General features: G+C 27.9%; 1 long non-coding RNA gene across 4 annotated transcripts in view; it reads right to left on the bottom strand.

Annotated features, from left to right (window-relative positions):
* Nucleotides 1–693: 693 nt before the first annotated feature.
* The window catches only part of LOC124420315, a 73,828-nt gene continuing 60,754 nt past the window's right edge, over nucleotides 694–13,767 (bottom strand). For all 4 annotated transcript variants that reach the window (XR_006941113.1, XR_006941111.1, XR_006941112.1 and 1 more), the window contains exon 4: nucleotides 694–880. This is a non-coding gene — a long non-coding RNA (uncharacterized LOC124420315). The remainder of the gene's footprint in view (nucleotides 881–13,767) is intronic.

Here is a 13,767-nt window from a genome sequence, read left to right as displayed (position 1 = left end):
TTTCGTATGTCGATACAATAGGAAATGAGGAATCTTTTGGAAAAGCAAAAAATTGCCACGCCCTCTTTTTGGGGCAAAAATGGGCGTAAACACTTTTTTGTTATTTGTTAAAATAAATGACTCTATTTGTTGTTGAAAACATTCCCTTTCATTTGATATAACTTTCTTGAATATTAGTCAATAAACATTTGAGATAGGGCCTTTCAAACTTTGTTCGAACAGAGCTAAAATTGTTCACTTTGGATCAAAATTGTTTATCGGTTTTTGTTTAATAACTTTGTTGTTTTTCAATATAATTTGATAAAATTTGGTGTATTAATAAAGAATCAAATGGTGAACAGTTTTTGTAATTTTTTTAATGGGCGTTATTATATTTCAGTTTTTCGATAACTTTAAATTAAGTTTTCACAAAATTTATTTCACGATTTTTAATTTTGCTGCTCTAGGCCTCGTCAAAATTCCTGAAATTTTTTACTTTAAACAATTTATGCATTAAGTTGACATTTAATCCAAAAATTAATCAGAATTGAGCAACGTTAATTTTTCATTTTCATTTGTAATAGAAAATTCAGAATAATTTTCCTACCAAATTTCATTTAACTATTTTTGTTGTGTTTTTTATGGAGATATAGGCTTGAACATTACCTTTGTACAGTACATTTTTGACATCAAAAGAATAAAACACTTTTTTATTATTAATGTTACAGATGTTGTTATTAAATGAATTTTAGACATGTCACTTAAGTAGTTTTAATTAATTTAAATTATAAATGTAGCTTTACTGTCGAGACAATATAAGCTATTTGTTTATGCTTAATGATAAATCCGTAAGACTTCCTTCATAGCTTGTGTTTTAGAACTGTTTATCAGTTTTTTTCATCTGAAAATAAAAAATATATATAATATATTATTTTATTAAAAATGTATATAATTAAAACATTTTTATACTTTTGAAATATTGTACAATGTACACACATATATTTTAATAACTCAAATATAGGTTTAGAAATTATAATGACTTAAATTTCCACTTCTTGTGATTTATAGTTTTTAACTCATTAGAGGTAAAAATATTAATTTTACGATAAATTGAAAATGTCGTTAATAAAAAAGGATAAAAGCCCTTCAGTTTATTTATATTTATGTTAAGTTTTTTTACCCACTGTCTTAAGATTCGCGCAAATTTCATTTCAAATTGGCTCAATAGCGAAACAAATCTATAAGAATGAAGAACTTTGCTCATTATTGTTATAAATCTTTAAGGCCACAAGTTTTTCCCTTATTATTTCCTCTTTGCAACCAACAAATAGAATTTTGAAGAGAACAACAAAATCAACAACGACGAAAACAAACTTTAACAACGTATAAAAAAACTCACCTAAAAATAAAGCTCAAAGCAATGCGACATACATTTTAAGAAAATAAAATTTATGATGAACATTTTATTGACAATTGTCGAGCTGCAATAAGAGCAGGCAGCAGACAAGAAATCTGTTGCCACTCAGGCTGCTTGAAGTTGTTCTCAAGTGCAAGGAGTGTAAGGAAGACATTTAAGGGCTCAAATTCTTGTGGCATGAACACGTGTACGGCCGTATTACACCCCACAATCAAAACTATATTTTAAAAACAAATAAGAAATGTTTTCTATCATTCTTTCAAAAATAAAACTCTCACACACACAAACCAACAAACAGTATATATTGTCTTTGATGAAGAGGATGCTGATGATTATAATAAGTTTATATTAAACTTACATACAAAGCTATTGTCGATACATGATACAAGAGGTTTGTTATATAAAAGTGAAGTAAAACATTTTTAATGCAGAACCGCATTTTCCCGTCACATTACATTGGGATAAACACTTTGTCAATGATTTCTTTAGGCAGCAAAGAAGATGCGATAAAAGAATATATGAAATAAAATGAGGGGGGAGTTTAAACTTTAACAAAAACAACAACAAAAGGGACCGGCAATATACATAATACAACTAACATTTTCTACCGAGTAGTGAGAAGATTAATTATTTTACAAGTTGTGACATTGAAAATTACAATAAAACAAATAAAATAATACTAGAGACACAAATTTATGCCGGATGTTTTTGGTTTGAAATTAGAGCTCATTAATGCATGTTAAGAACATTTTTTCTAAAGTTTTTTTCCCATGTTATATGAAAAATGTCAACAATTTTTTGGTATTTTTTAAATAAATGGAAAACAAATAAATTAATGACAATTTTCGCAATTCTAAATGAAAACATTTATTAATTAGCATTCTTTCCTAAACACTTTGCAGGTGTGTTTGCAAAAAAGGTACATAGAATTGTATAACTGACCCTTACATTGTTATTCAAGCAAAGTTAAAGTATGACACAGTTTCCTAAACATTTAATTTTGTTGCTATTTAAAATAAGTTTAAATTAAACGTTAATAATGTTTCTCCATTAACTTTATATGGTATTGTTAATATACATACAAACATACATACATGCATACATACATACATGCATACATACATACCTATATACATTTATTAGTTAAAGTGTCATAAATTTCCTGCATTTGATTTTTTAACTAATTTTCGATTTGTTTGCCCTAATATACTTAGTGTATTTAGAGCGAAACATGTGATATACGCACGACAGCATTATTTACCACTTCTACAATAATGGGGTATACAATTGCTGACGTACGATTTGTTTAATTATTTCAGTGTATCATTACAATTAAAATTACTTGCTTTAAGCTACAACTCTCAGCTTTTACTATACAAATTATGGCTGCTCAACAAAAATAGATTATGTTAAAATATTCCTCATAACATCATAAATTTAAATTAACAAAAAACATTATATGTGCACAATTTACTTTTTTTGTTTTTGCGCCCGCGCAAATGTTTCACACAACGAACCACCTTCAATTACCACAATTCATACCAAACGTACTGTTGCCGGTTGACTACGACTTCATCTGTTGGCTATTGTTGGATAATTTATATATTTAAATTCTCGTTAAGCTTTGGCACCAACAAATAAACAACCGAAAAAACGTATTTATATGTAGAAAAGGATGTTCCTTGTCGTTCGCAGAGTACTGCAAATGGTTAAAACATTTTTAAAGTTTATGAATGTTTGAGTAGGATCTTTGAAAGCAAAAGGAAAAGATTCAACCATACAGGCATTTTATTTATACTAATGTTTGCTGTTGGAAATATTGGGATATGAACAGTTGCATATAAAATGTCATATGTGCTAAATATGCAGCCGGCTGGCTAAGCAAAAGGCTGTGTAAATTTTATTAATCGCAATTTATGGACCCATAAATATCTGCAAAATTTTATCTGGCATAAGAAAGAGAATAAAAAAAAAGTTTTATATTATTTTTGTCTTCGGTTTAGCTGTGTGTGCTTTTTTCACAAAAGAGAAAAGTTGATCGTTGTTTTGGACCCCCTATTGTGTCAAATTAACACAAATCACTAAATAAGTCTGAGCGAGATGACGCAAAACAATCCGGACCGATCTTTAAGAAAAAAACAATTTGCTTGAGTATATCGAATAGTTCATATACATTACTTTTAAATATACAAACAGACTAAAGTATAAATTGATATCACAACAACTTCTGAAATTTCTGTATGTATGTAATACTCAATAAATATGCCAATCAATCAAACAATCAATTAATATATTTATTTATTTATTTATTTATTTATTTATCTATCTATCTATCTATCTATCTATCTATCTATCTATCTATCTATCTATCTATCTATCTATCTATCTATCTATCTATCTATCTATCTATCTATCTATCTATCTATCTATCTATCTATCTATTTATCTATCATGGGTTACAGATAAATTTATATCAATATTATTCCAAAAATAAGTACTTTTAAGCATATTTTTAACAATTTTTAATATTTCAAATAATTAGTGGTTTAAATCAGCTTTAAGTATCTTTTAAAAATTCAACAAAAATATAAAAAACGAAAAAAGGAAAAACAAACTACATAATTAATTTTATGAACTTCTTCCACCCACACTTAATTGAAATTTTTAATGAGTTTATCACAGCCAAACAAATAGTGTTGTTAAATGCACTTGTACGTGCTTTGTAGCTTCCAGTTATTGGTGGCAGTAAATACTACAGAATTTTCAAATTAGGGAAGTATATTATTTGTATATATGTCATCAAGTAGATGAACATTTCAACAATACTTATGAACTTAATTCAAAAAAGGAATATATGTATACAAGCTTCGTTAATAGGTGACATTAAATTTTTCCAAATCATACAATTCCATTGTTTTTTATACAGTTATACAAAAATCTCAAGTAATTTTAACAACCCTATTAAAAACTGTTTTAATCTAAAGCACTACGAAAACAACAACAATGGTTATTTGGGCAAATCATTAAAAGCCTGTAAAAATTTTACCAGAAGAGCAAATCAAAGGAGTCTCTAGACATGCAAAACGATAAATCATAAATTGAATTGTACGAGTACTTTTTTTCACATGTTTGACAGTCAACGTTAAGTGGCTGATGCCACAAATTAAATAGAAAAATTAGACAGTCAAAGAAGTGGGCTTCATAAGAAAATTTTATAATTTAAATAAAAAAGGTGGTCAATAAAATAAGATGCTGAAGTAGAAAATTTTCTTTTTGGTGTCGAAGAAGAATTAATTTCATCAATTCTTATGACCATATTGGCTAAGGCATATAAAATAGAATATAAAGTATTGAAATTCTTTATAAGTTAAAAACATAACTATCTGAAGCACGCGAAAAAAATAGTTATGTATGTATTTTCATTCGGGCCACAAAATTGATACATGCATGCCTGTCTCAAAACTTCTTATGCTTCAGTATACCTTCTTGTTTGAAAGCAAAGAAGGCGAGCTGTTTGTGCATGTCTACCAAACCATTTGCAAAGTAAATATATTTCATTTCAATTTTATTTGTTAGAATAAAAATAAAAGAAAATTTCTTATTTAAGTCTTTCGCCACTTCATCTTAACTTTAAAATCTAACAACGTGGTAATAGAAAATTGGTATATAGTTTATATGGCCAAATCTATAATGGTGTATGAGTAGATCTTTAGTATGTCTGCAATATGACCGTGCAAAATTTTAATCTTTTATGGCTGCCTCTTTTATGCGAGGGCGTTTAGAGCTTGAAATCGTACCGTTCTATAATTTTAATTCAACAAAACAGGTCTCTAGCCACTTCATATTTTTTGGTTATCTGTTTGGTTGGTATGGAATGTCATTGATTATTAAAATTGGTAAATAGATTTGTTATTTATAGAAATTGCGTTGCATGTTGATTGCATGACGGTATGTATGGACAATGTATTTTATTATAAAATTATTTAAATACGTGTATATATATAAAACAAACTCGTCTTTACAAACTACGGGTATGTAAGCACTGGTTTTTGGACAAGAGATGGTAATTAAAAAATCTGCTGACAATCTTTTACAGAGAACGTACATTAATTGTTGAGGTAATTTACAAGCTTAAAAAGTTTAAATGAACAAATATTTTAGAAAAATTAAATAAAAACAAAAAACAAAATCAAAGTAGTTCTTTAATTCTGCAAATATATTTTAATTAACATTTAAATATAAAAAGGTATCTTATTGCCACAAATAAATGTTATTAAGAGATCTCTTACTAATCATACTACTAATAGAGAACTGCAACGTGTTTAAAGTAACTACATTGCAGTTACATTTAATTAAACAACAATAATCATTTGCTTTGCTGTATAAAATATTTTTTATGGCATTTCTCTTCATAATCTTAACAATAGCTACTAGCACATTAAAGATATCTTCTACTAAATACTTCAAGCACAGCGAATATTATTTAGTCAGGGACATGTGTGATATTAGTATTGATAGTCTGTAAAGATGTCGTAATTATGGCCTGCAGTTTTTCCTATTACGTTTTTAATGTTGCGAATTTTAATTACTCACGCACTGACTACGCTACAAACCAACACTGAGCTTTAATTATTTTGTCCAAAATCAGCAAACGACTTACATTCCACTACTGCGAGTACACTGCCCTGTGCATTTCATGAATGTATTGAATGTATATGTGTACAAAATATATGTATATACATACGTATGTATAAACCCTAGAGCTAGCAATCATAACGACCAACAGTTTTCCCTTGAAATTTTGCCCCCAAATCCAGCATCATCTATTTATTCTCTTGGTCACCCTTAAAGTTTTTTGTTTGGGGCCTAGAGTCTAAATGTATGTATACGAATGTGTATGTATGAGAATAAACGTACTACAGGGGATGCATTATTTTATAGCTAGTAATTTACTAGCTCAGTATAGTGCTAATTAACTTGACTTGGGTCCACTATATAGGTAGAGCAAGAAAGAAGTTGCTAAACTTATACACAATAATATTCCACATATAGTTGAATAAAAATATTGTTATCCATATCGCTTCTTTGAGACTGATAAAATCCAATATATATTCGAGTATTTTGAACTGAGGAATAAAAAACGTAAAATTTATTTTCATAGTGTGTGTCGCTGGTGTTCATATAATATTTTCCTAAGATTAAAAATAATTAAGGCCCAGTTAAAAAAATAAAATTTAAAAAAAAAATCATAGATATCTATTTAATTTTATTGGGAAATAAGAAAAAATCTTATTAAAATCACTTAACAATTATACCACTCTCTTATGTTCATACATATATTTAGTTCGTTATTTTCTATCCATTATGTCCTTTGAATTTTAGCAATGATTTTTTAGCTTGTCACGTTTTCAAGCTTAAGGTTTACGCGTAATTTTTGAATTACAACAAAATGCTGACAGCAACATAGTTTTATACTATCATCTCTCTCTAAAAACACAACAAAATATATTAAAAGCAAAATTCAAAATAAAAATATATAGAGAAGAAACACGTGTCCATATTAAAAAAAGCAACAAAAATAAAAAATATAAAAAACATCACATTAAAACTACCTGTAGTTATAGTGTTAGCAACACAGCATCACCTGAATTAAAGTTTTTTTTCCAAATTTTATTTTGGTTGTAACATTTGTAATTAAATTGTAATTAAACATTAATACAAAACGTGTTATTACCATAGAAATTCTATTTTATTTTTCATACAGTTTTGTTTATTTAAAATGAGATTTTAAAATTAATAGAGATAAAATCTAAAAAAAAAAAAACATATAAAGTAGTAGAAACCTTAATTAAAAGATTGCGGCATGAAAGGGAATAAATTTCTATAACAAAATATTCTATAAAAATATTGACCATAAATTTAATTTTTATTATAAATTTCTTGATTACATTTTGTAAAACTTCAGATTTTTGCTAGTATTAATGATATTTAATGCAAAAAAATCTTTTTGCTAAAAACTTCAAATTTAGGTTATAAGCAATCTAAAGCGTTTATCCAACGTTTGTAGTTAGAATCATAGTTGATATTAGTATTTGTTTAAAAACAGCGATATATACTTTTATGTAAAAACTTTTCCAAAAAGTATTATAAAACAACTTGCTAATGTAGCACTGATTAAGCGGAAGGAATAATAACAAAAAATAACTGTAGATCCAGTTTTAATCCCTAGCTCTGAGTAACATGTCATTATATATATTATTATTAAAACTAATTCTTTTACCAAACACAATAAGCGTATTCTAAACAACGTAACCTTTTCTTTTGAATCCAATTTTTATTTTCATGTATGAGCTCAAAATTATGAGAAACTTTATTTATTACCTCATGACCTGCTAAAGTTTATTTCTTAAATTTCTTATAAACTTTCTTTGGCAAATTATTTAAGCTCTGCTTTTTAACCAAGTACCTTTATGAAAAATATGTATTCATGTTTTTTTAATTAAAAACTATTTGTAAGAATTCAGTTATAATTCACTTGATACTGTAATAAATCTTAAATATACATACACTTTAATTATTAAGGTAGTTCCAAAAATTGTACTTTCTAAATATTTATGTACATACTATTAAAACTTCTCAAATAATGGAGTTTATAAAGTAAATTCCTAATATATAAGAAATGCAAATCAAACACATAATATGTTTGTATTAGGGTTTTTTTTTGTGGACAGTACAAGATAACTGGAAATTAAATCATATAAACTTATGATTTCAAAATTATGTGGTTGGAAAAAATGGAATTGTTTTTACTCAAACAGAAGCGCTAAAACCCTAATCTTCCACATGTGTTAATGTGTTAGAAATAAATTTTCGTTGTTAATAATGATAAAATTTTACTCAATTCCTGTCAGTTTCCAAACTACATATGTACTTATATACATAAGAATGGAATACCTTTATTTGTGGTTAGCAATAGAGGCCAAACAAACATAAGACTGTAGCAGATTCAACTAAAACAACAAGACAAGGAATGCTAATAAATTTCCGTTACTAATCCTTTGACACTGCAACGAGTGTACTTTTATGAACAAAAAAAATTGTTTTTGCTGCAAATAAAGTGACTCTAAATAAAGTATCACCAAATGATCACTATAGTACGTTTGTAAAATGGCTAAAATACGGGTTAAAATTTATATACCAAAAGGTTAAAAGAATATACTCATACAAAAATACACACTCACCAACACAAAAACTGTTAACAAAAAACTATACACATGGCCACTACAATGTTAAATAAATAAACGTATAACGTTCCATAACTAATGTTCATAAAATATACAATCAAACGCACATATAGCAATTTATTTTCCTTTTTTGCATGTAGGACCATAATTTCGTATTGACTTGTGAATTATTGGTTCAGGAAAATAAATTTGTCTAAAGTTTTTATTTATCCTCTTTTACGTTTTGTTTGCTCTTGGTGTAAATTAAATTTAGTGTATTTTTAACCTGGTTAATCCATAAAACTCAAATAAATAAATTATAAATTCATACACGTATTTATGAATATATATTATTACCTTCATTTTTTGCTTCCAATGACACAAAGAAGGCATGCTAAATGAATTAAAGATAGTTCAGTTTCACTGTTTAAGATCAGGTTGATCATCTGTGACACTTGTTATCTTATTAGACTATTTCTTCAGTAAGCCAAATCAGTTTTTATATTAGTTTTTATATTATTTATAATATGTATGCAACCAAAAAAAGATTTTGCTATGCATAAATTCAATATTTTTAGCTATTTACGAATATTTTTAAAACATTAAGTATAAGTCTGTTAATTAAGTAATTACCAGACATTCATGATCGACTAATATCAATTTCAAAATAAGTTTGAACAGATTTTTGATTAATTAAATAATGATCGTCGCGGATTTTATTCAAATAAATTTTGTAAAAACTATTAAATTGAATGTTTTCATTGTGGACAATGGGTGCGTTTTTAAACGGCGTGAATAAGAAACCAACCAATGCTTAATAAAATTACATTTCATGCAAAAACCACAACATATATAAGATTTGCCGCAGGAAATAGCAATTGTAATTTACAACATGATTAAAGTTTTAACAGAAAATTGAAATTTTGTGGGTTTTAGGTCAATAGCAGGATTTGTCATAAGTTTCATTTTAGTTTGAAAATATAATACTAAATTTCTATAAGAATACAGGCATAAATTTTTATGTCTTGACATTATCTTGCAGGCATTGTGTTCTTTTAAAATTAATAAACACAAACGAGAATCCATATAAGTAAATATGTATGTATGTATGTATGTATGTATGTATGTATGTATGTATGTATGTATGTATGTATGTATGGATGTATGTATGTATATATATGGATGTATAAGTAAGCATCTTCTTTGATATATTTGACAAATAAATGTCTTCTTTTGAATGTTATTATAGTTTTTATGATGGTGTAAAAACCAATTAAATCAACACGTTTAAAATGCTTGAATCTTTAAATTTTATATAGTTGGCCGGTTATGTGTAACTTTACAATGACCCCTGCATATTTCTATAATAATACTAGTATATATTAAGTGTAATAGACAGAATTTTATATTGACTCTAAAAACTGCTGGAAATAGGTTTTGAAAAATGTATTGAAAAACATTAAAATATTTATATCACACTTACATTCTTACACATGTACATATAAATACTGGTACTTATTTTCATTTAGCCGCCAGTTACAATGCAGCAATTAAAATTCAAAATTAACGATTTCTTATTCATCCTTAAATACTACAATTTCATTGCATTTTAGCAAAAACACCACCCACTGTGGTTGGGTCGTTACAACCAACGTATTTCTTCACTATTTGGTCAAATAAATTTATGGCTTACCACCATTAAACTAAATATTTTGCAGCAAAATGAGCACACGTATGTTCATCACACAAATACATACTGGTGATAGAGAATATGTATGTTGCTGTTTATAAAAATGACGGTAATGTGGATGGACGATGTGATTGTGGTCGTCGTTGCTGTCTGACCAAAAGGAAGTGTTTGTTACATTAGACATGAAGGTGGTGGTTGGGTGCCTGCCTATCTGTCTGTCCGTTGCTCTGAACATTCGCTCACTAGTTCTTTTAATTCTCTATATGTATATATGTAGTCACTGTATGCCTGTCTTTTCATATTCCTTCATATTATACTGTTAAAAATACATGATGACAATTTTCAGCACCGATCGCGCTAACGTAACATGAAATCGTACATGTAGTTTGTATAAGAAATAAAATTTATGATCTAAATGATGTGGTTACATGATGCCACAATCACGATCCTTGTTTAACTAGTATAAAAAATAACATTCGTTTGTATTTGCTTAAGGTTCATTCTCAATATAATGGCTGTTGGCTTTTAGAAAGACAAAAATAAAGATTAATAGATGCCATCGATATTGCAGAATAAATTAAATGATCGATGAAGTTGAAGAGGGAAAAACAAAATAAAATTTTAAACTTTATTCGATTATTTTTCTAAAGGGACTATTATAACCCATTGTAGAACAATCTTAGTAAAATCGTTTTATATCTTTATATGTTTGATCCACGATATCGAAAACAAAGTTTGTAAAAGAGACAATGAGTTAAAACTTAAAATGTTAAGTTGATCTAAGACCACAAGATTTCGAAAATCTAGTGCTGTTATAATGTAATTTAAAACATTTTTAAACTGGAAAGTTTTTAGAACTTTTTTGTATATTGTGTAAATATATTAATTGAATATTTTAGCATTTCAATGGTTAAATTTTAAATGAAATAAATTAATCTACAACAAATAAAATATTCATGACAATATCCTGAAAATCTTTGCTGTAATACCAAACACAGACAAAAAATTAGCTTTTAAATCTTGTTCAAATTTGAAAATTACCATATCACGATTGATGAATTCCATGGACTACAATACTGGTTCAAAACTACCGGTTTGTATTTAATGGCAGTGATAATCACTAGTGATCTGTTTACACTCAGATGCTTCACACGACCACACGTAGATTTCTTGTTTTTCTGTTTTTTTGTAGCAACAACGACATTTATTCAAACTTGTCGTTACACCATAATGAAACAAGACACCTTGGCTAGACAGATTCAAATTGAAAGATGTCCATTCGTATGTCTGTAGTGAAGTGAATGAATGTGCGAATGTAGTGTATTTGAACATTTCATGTCTTTTTTTATTGGCTTGTTGTTATATTTGTTGTTGCTGTTATTATTGCGGTTCCTGTTGTTTTTGTTGTTACATGTGTGTGGTGTAGCGCAAAATTCATTGGGACACTTAACGTGTTAAATTGGGATTGAATTAATTGACTTAACACGCGGTCTTAAAAAACTGAATGTCAAACATACACTTATAAATATTAAGTTAGACATATAGACATCAAGGCAGACTGTTGGCAATGTTGACTAGTTGGTCGATTTGTTCTCAAAGTACACGAGGATGTGTTTCAATCTTACAAAAAATATTATTGTTTGTAAATGATCATTGGGCAACACTGGATGAAAACAAATTAAAATTACTTTATTAAGGATATACAAATTTATCGTGGTACGTAAAAATAAAATAGTCTTTAAACTACTCTTGTGTTAATTGAATGTAACTCTTCATGAATTTATTTAAAAGTAAAATTAATTTTAATTTTTGCAAAAAAAAGTAAATAGAATCAATTATTTTCTTATTTAAAACTTTTTACTACTAAAAAAAACTAAATAATAGTTCTATCATAATGGTCTATAATGATACTGGTTTGGTAACTTCGCAAAAAGAATGACAATGCAAAAAGAATGACAACAAGCAAGAAACAAGAAAACTGAATCTTATATACCTTAATGTCTGATAAAGTCTTCAAAGAATTTGACAAAATCGAATACGCTACCTATAAGGGTTAAAATTTACAAGGTCTTATAATTATATTGTGAAAATAACAAACGGAATGACAAACTTATATATATACTCCGACGAAAGTTAAGGATACAACTAACAAGAAGAGTAATAAGAATACAAATAAATAAAACTTGTTTAAAACATTTTGACTGTGTTTTTGCAACTACCAACGCCTAGTTAACACATAAAACATACAACACGCTCATTCGCCAACTCTGTCACAATCAATTGCCTGCAGCTGTTTGCGATTCATTTACTCAATCAACGCTTAATGTAAAAGACTTGGATCTTGTTTTAGTTTTTCATATCATCATACAAGTCTTGGACCCAATTTTAATCTACTCCGGTTCCTGGACGACTGGTACATCTCTGTGGAGTTTTTTTGTAGCTGTTGGTCGGTAAAACTGCAGGAATTGATTTGAAATGATTATAAATTTTCGCCCCCTTAATAAGAAACAAAAAACAGAGAAGAAAATACATCACAGCAAAATTTTTCATAAGCATGTCCATTGTCACTGGTAATTCATTTGTTATGCTGTCTGTTAAATGCAACATTCATATTCGCACACATTCACATGTTAACGAGTACAAACAGAATAAATGAACATTGTAACTACAACAATGTAAGTTCAGGGTGACAATGTTTTTTTTGCTGCTGATGCTGTTGTTGTTATTATTATTTGACTTTGCAAGTAACTCATTCTACTTGTATCTAAATGTACATTCACGTAGGTAAACTTAACCACACTTTATGGCTAAAAACTTATATGCATACATATGCATATGAACTTAATAATCATGGTCTTTATGATCATCCTTTACATGGATTAGATGTTTAGTGTGTGCTTTTAAGTTCAATTTACGTTACATGTTTCATGTTCCTTTAAGAAACATGCAAAATATTCCAAAGAAATTTCTACCTCATCTTTATGCCATTTTGGTATGTGACCAGTGTTGGTATAAATAAGTACCCAATATGTGTGTGATAGTGTATGAATATACAATATATTTTAAATGATTATAGATGGCCAACATATAAACTCGGCAAGGATGGCAAGCAAACTTTAGGCAGGAACATAGAATAAGTTGGTTGTTTAGCTCGTTGGCAGTCAAGTATTTTGTGCCTTAATAAACCTGCTATGGTTCATTAATTGATTTATTACTTGCATGTTTGGCTTGTAAATTTACCTTAAAACAGCATTAATTTCTCATGCAATGTTACAACATTATACACCACCCGCTCCTTTTATAAAGAAAACCGCAGCAAATGCAACATAAATAGCAGCAGCATCAACAAACAATAACTGATAAAGACAAAAGAATAGCCACCAACTATTTCCATTCAAATTATCAACAAAGTAGAGCAATGCAATAGCACCAGATATTATTATAAGATTTATTACAGA

Source organism: Lucilia cuprina, chromosome 5 (genome assembly GCF_022045245.1).
Source record: "Lucilia cuprina isolate Lc7/37 chromosome 5, ASM2204524v1, whole genome shotgun sequence".
In the NCBI taxonomy this organism is placed as follows: Eukaryota; Metazoa; Arthropoda; class Insecta; order Diptera; family Calliphoridae; genus Lucilia; species Lucilia cuprina.
The sequence above is the reverse complement of the archived record's forward strand: the minus strand, read 5'-3'. Positions and strand labels throughout refer to the sequence as shown.